This window comes from Anomaloglossus baeobatrachus, chromosome 6 (assembly GCF_048569485.1).
Source record: "Anomaloglossus baeobatrachus isolate aAnoBae1 chromosome 6, aAnoBae1.hap1, whole genome shotgun sequence".
Taxonomy (NCBI): domain Eukaryota; kingdom Metazoa; phylum Chordata; class Amphibia; order Anura; family Aromobatidae; genus Anomaloglossus; species Anomaloglossus baeobatrachus.
In genome coordinates this window covers 300,560,656-300,571,613 of record NC_134358.1, presented here as the reverse complement: position 1 = coordinate 300,571,613, position 10,958 = coordinate 300,560,656, and positions in this window count along the sequence as shown.

The window sequence follows — 10,958 nt, the reverse complement described above, 5'->3', positions numbered from 1 at the left end:
ATTCTGTGAACTGCTCCGATTTTAGAGGTGTGTCCAGCGGCTCACAGCTGATGTCCGGCTCCTCCCCTCAGTGCATAATTAAATTAAATTATAATTATCGATTCAATAGCTAAATTTCTCTTTAGTCATATGTTCATGGCAGTAATGCAGATTCCATTTTTCACATTTTCATTCTTACATATAGCTATTGGATTTTTCATGTCAGTATTCACACAGCAGTTTCTGCTATTACATGTATTCCCCTTGCATAGTTACTGGTGTGCATACCTTATCTCCATATAGTGATGTTTTTTAGGTTTTTTTGCACCCAGTTCAGACTTAGGCTAGCTTCACATCAGCGTTTTTTTGCCTTAAGGCAAAAAAAACGCAAACTGCATGTCACTGGATCCTGTTTTTATGGATTACAACACATGCCATCGCTAGTGACCTGAACGCTTTTTTACTGGATCCATTGAATGGATCCTGCAAAAAAAAAAATGGACCGCTCACTTGCGTTTCCATGCGTTTGGGTCCTGTTTTCCTGCTTATTTTTGACGGATCAGTTTATTCTATGTCATCTGCCATTCAGCTCTGCTACATGGCCGGTGACAGCAGCCACAAACAGAGCGATGTAGCAGAGCTGAATAGTCGCTGACAGCAGACACAGACAGAGTCATGTAGCAGAGCTGAATGGCCACTGACAGCAGACACAGATAGAGCCGCACGTTCAGAATGAAGTCGGATGAACTTCACCCGACTTAATTGTCATCCTGCGGCTCTGTCTGTGTGGCATGGCCTGATTTTTCGGTCACCGGTGAAGGTCTCACCGGTGACCGCAAATCCCCTGAGTGACCACAGTGTGCTGTGCTATCAGTGGTGCTGTCACTGAGGTTACCCGCGGCCACAGCTGAAGTCCTCCCACTGAGATCTGTGCCGTGGGTAACCTGAGTGACGTCATCGCTGATAGCGCGACTCACTTCAGTCGCTGCGGGAGCTCACAGAGAGCGGTCGTGGTCTGTGACCGCTCTCTGTCAGCTTCCGATGTAGCAGAGCTGACAGCGTCGAGGGACCTCTGTGGATTACGTCGGACATGGAAGGGTTTTTGGGGACGTTAATAAAGTGGTGAAAGAGGTTGTTGTTTTTTGTCATTTATTTCAAATAAAGGAATTTTTGGATGTGTGTTTTTATTTTCTTTAACAAACAGGTTAATCATGGAAGGTATCTTGGTGAGACATCTGCCATGATTAACCTAGGACTTAATGGCAGCTATGGTCTGCTGCCATTAACTCCTTATTACCTCGATTGCCACAGCACCAGGGCAATTCGGGATGAGCCGGGTACAGTCCCGGGACAGTCGCATCTCATGGATGCGGCTATTCCGGGCGGCTGCTGGCTGACATTTTTAGGGTGGGGGGGCTCCACATAACGTGGAGCTTCCCATCCTGAGAATACCAGCCTTCAGCCGTGTGGCTTTACCCTGGCTGGTATTAAAATTGGGGGGAATCGCACGCCGTTTTTTTTTAATTATTTATTTATTTATTTTACTTCATGATATAGACCCACCCACCAGCAGCTGTGATTGGTTGCAGTGAGACAGCTGTCAATCATCGTGGGGGCATGTCTGACTGCAACCAATCATAGGCGCCGGTGGGCGGGGAAAGCAGGGAATACGAGATTGAATAATGAGCGGCCGGCATTTTCAAAAGTGAAGAAGCCGCCAGAGCAGTGTGAACGCCGTGCAGCGCCGCGCCGGTGATCAGGAATCAGTGAGTATGAGAGAGCAGGGAGACTGACCGACATGGACAGAGAGAGAGAGAGACTGAGATAGAGACACACCGACAGACCGACAAAGAGGTACCGACCGACCGACCGACAGAGAGAGAATAGAGCCATTTAATTTAAAAAAAAAGGTTAGAAATTAATACATAGATATATAGATTTATAGAAAGATAAAGATAGATAGATAGATAGATAGATAGAGGGATAGATAGATAGATGCATAGAAATATATAGATATATATATCTAGACATGGATAGGAAGTAAGCCACATTAAGGAACTAAATATAGATAGATACATAGATAGTTAGTTTAATTTTTAATATAAATTATATTAAAATTTATAAAAAAAATATTGAGAGATTGCTATAGATAGATTTGTTAAGTTAGATGAATATTGGTAGATATAATGAAAAATAAACATATATTTAATGTACATTAAAATTCCATTTTATTACTATATATATTTTAAAATAAAACTATATTAATGTTATATGTAGATTTATAGGGCTAAATAAAGATTTAGAAGACTTTAAAACAAAACTATGTTCTTCTGATTTTGTTTGTCAAGGGAAAAAGGATCCTTTTTGCCGCATACAACTGATATTGTGAAAACACAATCCAGCGCCCATTGAAATACATTGTAGCTACTGCTGCAATGTACAGGATCCAGTGAGCTGTTGTTTTTGGTCTGAGACAAAAAAGGCTGCATGTAGTGTTTTTGAAAGATGGTTAAAAACAGCAACTCACAGGATCCTGAATCTGCCACATGCAACGGATGCAAACGCATGTTGCCGCGAGTCCATTGACAATGCATTGAGCAGACAATGGATCCGGCAACATGCAGTTTGCGTTTTTCTGCCGACCGGCAGAATACCGCTGATGAGAAGCTAGCCTTAGAATGGTGTTCCAAACCTTATCTCCATATAGTGATTTTTTTTTAGTTTTTTTGCACCTAGTTCAGACTTAGAATGGTGTTCCAAACGTTATTCCTTACCTGACGGAATCAGCTGACACTATAAGTCGAGTGGTGTGGCCGGCTTTTTACCGACCGACCGGCTAAACTATCAGCTGATGCTGTCGGACAGGAGTTTGCACAGAAGTGTGTAGTTTTTTGTTGTTTTCTTTTTTTGCACTGATGCATCAGCTGATTGTATAAAAGCCGTTTATACAATCAGCTGCTGTGTCATGTGATTCAGGCCCTTGAACCTGACACATCCTCTGATCGCTTTGCCTTCCAGCAAACCGATGTGCTCGAAACGCGTCTGTGTGCGGTTTAAAGAACCTTCGGATTTTTCCTAACTCAGAGATGGTATACTTTTGTGGCTTGTCTTTATCACAAGAAAAATATTCTTTGTATTTTAAAAACGTTTTTCATTAAATCTGTGTTTTGATGGAAACGTGAAGCTAGATCATTCCTTTGTTCACCTGTGCGTCAGACGCTGAACAGTAGCGAGATCTCATGTTTCAACACCGCCAGGAGTGTGGACGTCTTGGGGTGAGCTGGATATTTGTTTCTTTGCACTTATTGCTACGTACTACTGCCTGCTCAAAAGTATGCAAACACATTTATAGGTATTGCTAGTTAGCAGTGCCTGGCCTGCTGTAAATTTTCTAGGCAGCTAGCTAAAAAAATTGTTCTTGGCAATTTTAATTGCCTGCTCAAAATTCCACAATGAAACACATTTATAGGTATGTTAGTTAGCAGTGCCTAGCCTGCTGTAAATCGTCTAGGCAACAAGCTAAAAAGTTGTTCTTGGCAATTTTCATTGCTTGCTTAAAATTCCACAGTGAAACACATTATATAGGTATTGTTAGTAGTGACTGTTGAAAATTTGCTATTGAACCAGCTAAAAAGTTCTTCTTGGCACTTTTACGTGTTTGCTCCAAATTATGCAGTGAACCTCATTTGTAGGTAGTGGTACTTTTTAGTGCATTCACAATATTGCCAACTCAGGCAGGAAATAAATAATTTATCTTTTCTGTCAGGTACCTGTGTGGTTATAGGTTTGCGAAACCTATGTTTTAAGGGGAAGGGTATATCAACCATGAGTAGTAAATCACAACGAGGTTGTCGTGGAAGGAGGAATAGGCAGGGTGTTGGAGGTGTTCATGTCGTATGTTTAATCAGTCAAAGGTCTAGCGAGCAAACAACGTCTCATCCTATCCCAAAAGAAATGAGAACAACTTCCATGACAGGACAACCTACTCCACTAGATTTCTGTGGCAGCTGCACAGTGCGCACACTGCTTCAACTTTGAAATGAGGCTGATAAACAGCAGGTGCTAGAGTGGATGGCAATTGCTGCATCAAGTGGCTTCTCCTCTTCTTCCTGCATCTGAAAATCACATACAGCTCATTCCTCAGAGGTGCCACCCAAATTACACTTGTTTTCACCCACGTCACAAATTGCCAACTGCCAAACTGACTGTGGGGAACTACACATGGACGAGTCTCAAGAGCTGTTCACACATTCTGTCCCATGGGCATCACAGGTCTGCTCCAAAGATTCCCAGACTAAAGAGGAAGGAAAACATCTGCACCGATGCCCAAAATCTTTGTGAGTTGGATTCTAGCCTGGACGAAGTAGGGTCCCAGTTGGATCCTGAACTGATAACCACCAGGGTTGGAGGTGATGATGATGAGACTCAGATACCTGATGTGCATGTGTACTGTCCTGTGATGTCAGGTCAGGAAGATGAGGAGGGGGACAACAAAGAGGATGACGATGAAGTTGTAGATCCCACTTGGAGTGAACCCAGAGGCATGCAGCTGAGTAGATCAGCAGGATGCAGAGGAAGAGGAGGAGAAGGAAGGCGAGGATGTTACTGTGACTATTCCCACACAAACATATATTGATGCAACCATGAGAAGCACTGCATCCTCAGCCACAACTCTGGCTGTGGCCATCAGTGGTTACAGTTAAGCAGTTTGCACAAAGGGTTGTCTAGACTGCAAAAGATGACCCAAGTTTTGTTATCTGCCAATGCTGTAAACAACGACTCAGTAGAGGCAAAAATTCAAATAATTTGACTACTACATGCATAAACAGGCACATGCATAATGAACATGCATTACTGTGGGAATCCACTGAGCTAAAATGCAGACTACGAGACCTACCCATCCACCGGCCACTAAATCAACCTGGTCTGCTGCTTCTTCTTCCTCCAGCGTCGCCGTCAAAACTATTCAAACACAGGTCTCCGACCGCATAACCTCCTCTTGTTTACCTTCTACAGTCGGAGGTAATGAGGGCCCTTCAGGTATTACGGAAGTGACCATGCCTGGTGTTGATGATCCATGTGAGACACCGAGCACACCACATGGTTCTCAATCCAGCATTACATCTACCCCTACACCTCCTTTACAGTCCACCCATAGGTCATGTACACCTTATTCCATTCTCTCTGAGCACAGCAGCCAGCCCTTGGTTCTGCAGTTTTGGTCACGCAAAAGACCATTTTCTCCCACACATGGCAAAGGGAAGTGCTTGAACCTCACCATATCGAAACTGTTGGCCATGGAAATGCTGCTTTTCCGCCTGGTGGATACAGACTGTTTCCAAAATCTGATGGCCGCTTTAGTCTCTAGTACCAGTTGTCCAATCGCCATTACTTCTCTAATAAAGCTGGTCCTGCGCTGCACCATCATGTCGCAGCCACGATTGCCTTTTCCTTGAAAACCTCTGTGTCTCCCAGGATGCATTTCACCACTGACACCTGGACAAGCAAGCATGGCCAGGGGCGATACAGCTCTCTGACTGAGCACTGGGTTACTCTGGTGACTGCGGGGGCAGGCGTGGAAGGGGTTGCTTCCCAAGTCTTGAACTCCCCAAGGCTTGCAGGACAAACTTCTGGATCTACTGCTTCCTCTTCTGCTTCCTCTACCTCTTCTAGGTCCTCGACCTGCACCCTCAACCTCTCCCTTAATGTAACGTATTCCAAAAGTGCAGAGAAAATCACACGCACAGCTCAGCCAGGGCTAAATGCAATCAGACAGTGCTGAAATTAATATGCATTGGAGAACGCAGTCACATAGCTGCAGAATGGTGGAAAGCTATCTGGGCTGAGTTTAATCAATGGCTGTTTCCACTGAACCTGGAGCCAGGGAAGGCCGTGGGCAACAATGGTGAAAACCAGTTAGCGGCCCTACACCTGGGCGAGATCGCACATGTGCCTTGCATGACTCACATCCTGAATCTAGTTGAACAGAAATTTCTAGCCCACTATCCCAGGCTGAATGCACTGCTGCAGATGAAACGGTCGGTTTGTGCTCACTTCTGCCATTTGCATTCCACGGCTTATCAACTTTCAACACAACAAAGGACTTTTGGCCTACTGGTTAACCGGTTGATATGTGATGTGCTGACATGGTGGAATTGCAGCAGCAAGCCCTGGTGCACTATGCCATGAAGCATAACCTTGGACGAAGCAGTACGGATACATCAGTAGAACAGAATAGAAGCCTGACACATAGTGAATGACTGAAGAGGATGGTGCAAGAGTAACTAGAGCTCAATATTGATGCCATAAGGGAGATTGGACACTTTTGCATTTTGGTTTTCAAAAATGAAAGAATGGCCTGAGCTGGTCAGTCATGCCTTGGATGTTTTTGCCTGCCTGGTAGCCAGCAATCTCTCAAAACATGTCTTCAGTGCTGCTGAAGGTGTATTGATGGATAAGCACATCAGACTGTCCCCTGAAAGCGTAGACCACCTAACATTCATAAACGTGAACAAGTCGTGGATGTCCAGTAACTTTGACACCCCAGTCCCAACTGTGCAGACTAGACAATGGTGTAATGCCAGGCTTCTGTGAGCAAGGCGCCTATGCCTGTCTGTCATGCATCTCTTGATTTTTAACATTTAAATGCAAAGCCACATCCTGTGTGTTGCACAGACCATATCTCCCTGGTGTGAAAAGACACTGTGGTGAAATGGGGAGGCCCTGCCTGCTGTCTGCCTTAAATGTTTTTAAATTTCAACACTTCAAGTCGGGTTTCAACATTCTCTTTTGACTGCAGTTTCAGTGATCTGGCATCAAAAGGCCTACGCCTGTCTGTCACCTTGCTGTTTCTGGTGGAGGTTGAAATACTGGTTCAGGCCTTGTTCCCGGGCTGGTCCCACACTGCCATATTGCTTTGTTTGGATATTTGTAGTGTGTGCCAATTGTTGCCACTTTTCCTGTTGCCTTACCTTAATTTTTCCAAATGTGGAGACTCTAAGTAGGGTCTCCCAGTTTACTTTTGTCTGTAGTGCCAGTGGTCTGGGAGCCAGAGGCCTACGCCTTTCTGTCATCTTGTTGACTCTGATGAGGGTAGAAATGCAGGTTCAGTCCTTGTTCCAGGGCTGTTCCCATGCAACCATGTTGCTTAGTTGGCCTATTGTAGTGTTTGTCAATTGTTTCCACATTACATGTTGCCTTACCTTCATTTTTTAAATGTGGAGACTCCAAGTAGGGTCTCCAAGTTTGCTTTTGTCTGTAGTACCAGTGTTCTGGGAGCATGAGGCCTACGCCTGTCTGTCATCTTGTTGTCCCTGGTGAAGGTAGAAATGCTGATTCAGGCCTTGTTCCAAAGTCAGTCCCTTGCAGCTATGTTGTTTTGTTGGGCTTTTTGTAGTATGTACCACTTGTTGCCACTTTTATTGTTGCCTGACCTTCATTTTTGGAAATGTGGAGACTCCAAGTAGGGTCTACAAGTTGGATTTTGTGTGTAATGCCAGTCTTCTGGGAGCAAAAGGCCAACGCCTGTCTGTTATGAATTTCTTGATATTTAAGATTTAAATGCCAAAATTCAAATACCGTACCTCCCTGCTGTTCAAAGACACTATGGTGAAATGGAGGAGGGGTGGAGGGGGGCAATTGATGGCACTGTCCTGCTGTCTGTCTGAAATGTTTTTAAATCTCAACACTCCAAGTCGAGTTTCAACATTCTCTTTTGACTGTAGTTGCTGTGGTCAGGGAGCAAGAGACCTACACCTGTTTGTCACCTTGCTGTATCTGATGAGGGTAGAAATGCTGGTTCAGTCCTTGTTCCAGGGCTGTTCCCAAGCAGCAATGTTGCTTTGTTGGGCTATTTGTAGTGTGTGCCAATTGTTGCCACTTTTCCTGTTGCCTGACCTTAATTTTTGGAAATGTGGAGACTCCAACTCTTATGCATACTAATAAATATAAGGATAAAAATACACTTTTGGTACTTTTGGTATCCGTTGGTAGGGTATTGATTTATTTATTTTTATTTTTTTTTCAAATAATCACCATTTGGTGATGGATTAACTTATCTATAAAATCATGTTTTTTTGCGGATTAACCAATACATATATGATATATATATATATATATATATATGTCACAACACGCTTCTTGCGTCGTTGTTTATAGGGACATGCATTGTAGGACATACTTGTTATATTTTCGCCTGTCCTTTCTATCTCCACCATCTCAATCCAGCTCCAATAATGGGGTTTCTATTGTATTCGCGTTCTGCACATGCGCATTACGGGCAACTGGCATTTTGCAGCTTTTTGACTATTATGTGATTCTGTTCCTCTGCACTGTGCAGGCGCGAACATGGCGCCCCACAGCAATGACCGCGCTCGTTTTACTGCCGCACAGGTGAGTGTACTCACCGCATTTTGTATATATATATATATATATATATATATATATATATATATATATATTCCTTTATTTTGTATTTGCTTCACTTTTCCTGATAAAGCCGCTCCGGCGGCGATACGCGTCGGGTCGCCCACTCTGAGCGGCACTTTCTGCCTTCACCCTTCACACACTATGTGTGACTGTTTGACCCTGTGTTCTCCTCTGGTGACCACCTTGCTTACATTTATTTATTTATTTATTAGCTTTTAGCCTGTTATTTATTGGTTTATGCATATCATGCTTTCCTGCTTGTTCTAACTACAGTTTTTATTTTCCATTCTAGATGTATAGGCAATTTGTGACTATGCCTTATTTCTCATAGGGTTGTGTTATCCTTTCTATACTCCATGCCTCTTAGCATTGGATGTATAGAGATTTAATAATTGTGCTACATCTCTGGCAGATTCATTATTCTCTGGGGTTTTATGCTTCCATACCTATTACCTCTACTATGGTACCATATTGATACTAAATAACTCCATTGCATTTATAACCATCTTACTGCCCTCTTTGACTTGTGTACCATTTATACCTATGTAGGCGATTTATTTGCCTTTTATACATCCTGTTTTCTATATACCTAGTCCTTCTTGTTTACACTAGGCTATATCACTCCCATGTGAGTGGATATCTGAATCTTTAGGGGACCCCCCCTTTTTGCAATTTGATCCACACAGTGATATCACCAGAGGGCGCCTTGAGACCAGGTACTTGACACTGCACATACACAGGGTCTATTGCTACTTTTTTATGCATGTATTGGCATATTTTTGCAACTATTTGGGTTAGGCTCCGCCTTGTGTGTATTGTTCTTCATATGTTTTTTTTAAATGTTTTTAACATGTTCCACTTTGTACTTAAAAAAGGTGTTTTTTGACATTGAAACCTAATAGGTGTGCCAGTGACTTTATGTGTAGTACCTTTTTTCTCTTCTTCACGTTCCTTCCTCACTGCACCAGGGTGCACCCAAGCATATCCATTGCTGCTAATAGTGGTGCACTCAATTTTTCTTCCTTCCGAGACTCCAAGTAGGGTCTCCAAATTGGCTTTTATCTGTAGTGCCAGTGTTCCAGGAGCAAGAGGCCTATTGCTGTCACTCATGCATCTGTTCAGTTTTAAAATGTAAATGCCAGGTCACATCTTTTATGTAAGTCAGCGCAATTAGGCAGTGCTTAAATTAATATGCATCGGAGAATGCAGTGAATACTATTGGCCTGAATACTATTCAGGCCAAGTTTGATAAATTAAACACGAGCAAGGACAACTGGAAGGATAATATTAAAGTTAAGTGAATACCACCAGCTACTCCCGAATATCACTAAAGTGCCCCACACAGAGACCAGGGAGCATAATAAAGCCCAACAAACTGAAAGAAAGTTCCACAAATAATCATCTTTATCACAAAAGTAGAGAACCTTTATTAATCATGATATTTTAACACAAGAGGAATAAAATAGCTACATAGTAAACATTGGTTACAAAAAGCAGACACAGGTGAATGTAAAAGTACCAGAGAAATCCACCACCAGTCAGTGAACCCAGGGGTAACGTTCAGCCAACATAAAACATAAATCATTTATCGTGTTTCAGAAGTATATGAATCTCCAGATCATTAACAGATAAATTATTCCAAGCAGTCACCAAGTGGTGTCAGAGGTCCCCATAATAATAGACTCAGCATGTCAGGTAGACCACCGCTAATGTTAGGGGATCACACTGCTGAGACTGGCTAGATTCACATGTCTAGAACTTACCCACGGTGGGTGCACAATAGCGGTTTGACAATCAGTTTGGAGAATGTACCGTTTGTTCGGGTGGGCTCGGCAAACTGAACCTTGAGAGGTTCGCTCATCTCTACTCAGCAGCCTTTCAACAATCCTTATTTGGAAGACAAACCCGAACAGGAACTGGATGTATGAGATTTTTGCTGTGCGCGTGTTGCAGGTTTTTTTGGCTAGATCTTTGTGTTGAGCAGAAAGATTCAGCATGTCAATTCTTTATGCATTTTTTGCCAACGTTTTTGAGCGAATAGATTTGACTTAAAAAAATACAATGGTCAATAACACAGTAAAAAAAACGCATCAAAATTCATCAAAAAGCGTATCAAAACACATGCGTTTCTTGGATGCCTTTTTGACAAAAATGCTGCATCTTTGTGGTCACCAGCGTGCGCACATACCCTTACTATGATTGACTGGTCATATTGCATCATGTATATAAGACCTGCCGATGCCATCTTAGGCTATGTGCCCACGCTGCGTTTTTTGCCACGTTGTTAAGTGTTTTTTGGGTTCAGTTTTGATCTCAAAACTGCATGAATAGCCTTCCCCAGCAAAGTCTATGAGATTTTATTTTGGCTGTCCGCACAGTGCAGTTTTTTGCCTGCCTTTTTGTGGTGACCACAAAGATGCAGCATGTCATTTCTTTTTGCTTTTTTCCCTGTGTTTTTCACCCATTGAATGCATTGGACAAAAACGCAGCAAAACCCATCAAAAAATGCACAAAAACTCTCAAAAACGCATGCTTTTTTTTATGCGTTTTTC